This window comes from Carlito syrichta, unplaced genomic scaffold (genome assembly GCF_000164805.1).
Source record: "Carlito syrichta isolate Samal-C Ts95f unplaced genomic scaffold, Tarsius_syrichta-2.0.1 Scaffold304626, whole genome shotgun sequence".
Classification (NCBI taxonomy): Eukaryota; Metazoa; Chordata; class Mammalia; order Primates; family Tarsiidae; genus Carlito; species Carlito syrichta.
The window spans coordinates 37550-38930 of record NW_007248722.1 but is presented as its reverse complement, the minus strand read 5'-3'; positions in this window follow the sequence as shown (position 1 = coordinate 38930).

Sequence of the window (1381 nt, the reverse complement as noted above, 5' to 3'; positions counted from 1 at the left end):
CGGGGTGGGGGCAGGAGGGAGGGAGCTCAGGACGGGGGGAGGAAAGGATGGCGGGGGGAGGGAGACGGGGGGGTAGAGGAAGGGAATGCAGCCAGCCTTATTTTTTTTGAGTCGGAGTCTCACTCCGTCACCCAGGCTGGAGGGCCGTGGCCGCTCCCGGCCACCACAGCCTCAACCTGCTGGGCACTGGCGACCCTTCTGCCTCAGCCTTCCAAGTAGCTGGAACCACCATGCCCGACTAATTTTTTGATTTGTTGTAGGGATGAGGTCTTGCCACGTTGCCCGGGCTGGTCTCGAACCCCTGGGCCCAGGCAATCCTCTCGCCTCAGCCCCCCAAAGTGCCAGGACTCCAGGCGTGGGCCACGCGCCCCGTCAGCCAGGCTCCTTTCGGCGAGCCCTTCCTGGGAGCCACCCGACGCCATCACAGGGCTGTGCTCTGGGTCAGGGTCCCAGAACTCCTAATGTCCCTCGTGCTCTTGTGACATGTGTTCTCATGGTGTTAGACACGCGTGACACGACGGCGCTGCTGGCCATGTTCTGTGTGCCAGTGGTGTTCCGCAGGCTCAGGGGCTTCACACCCCCCACCGGCCGCTCCAGGACTCTCGCCACCCAACGCCGTCCCCGGGGAGCGCCCACTCTCCCTCCCCCAGCGCCACAGCCACCCACCCGCTCGCTGCCTCTGTGAACTTGAACTCTAGGCCTTCTGGAGGGGAATCCACAGCGTCTGTTCAACCTCCCAGTGGCGTGTGTCAGGATTCTCTCTCCTTGAGTCTGAAGAAGATTCCGTTGTATCTACTGATTTATTTTACCTTTTTAACATTCTTTGAGGAGGCTGGCTGCACAGTGTTGCCCAGGCTGGTCTCCAATTCCTGGGCTCTGGCCTCAAGCCATCCTCCTGTCTCAGACGCCGCTGGGCCCGGCCTCCACTGTATTTTGCTTATGCCTTTCTCTGTCCACGGACTCTGGCTGCCTCTGCCTGTTGTCTGCTGTGCACAGGAGGAGCTCAGCTGTGCACGTTACTATTTCTGAACAGGAAGCCCTTGCTCTTCCTTGCATTATCCCTGTGGAGGCTATACTTGGCCATGACTTTGAGAACCTGGGTTCTTTCTCTGAGTCGGGGTCTCACTCTGCCGCCCAGGCTGGAGTGCAGTGGCGCCGTGATAGCTCACTGCGGACTCCAACTCCTGGACTCGGGCGATCCTCCCGCCTCAGCCTCCTGAGTAACTGGAACTACAGATGGGCACCACCACGCCCGGCTAGCTTTTTTATCTTTTGTAGAGGCGAGGTCCCACTATGTTGCCCAGGCTGGTTTTGAACTCCTGGGCTCAAGCCATCCTCCCACCTTAGGCTCCCAAAGTGCTGGGGTTACAGGCATGAGCCC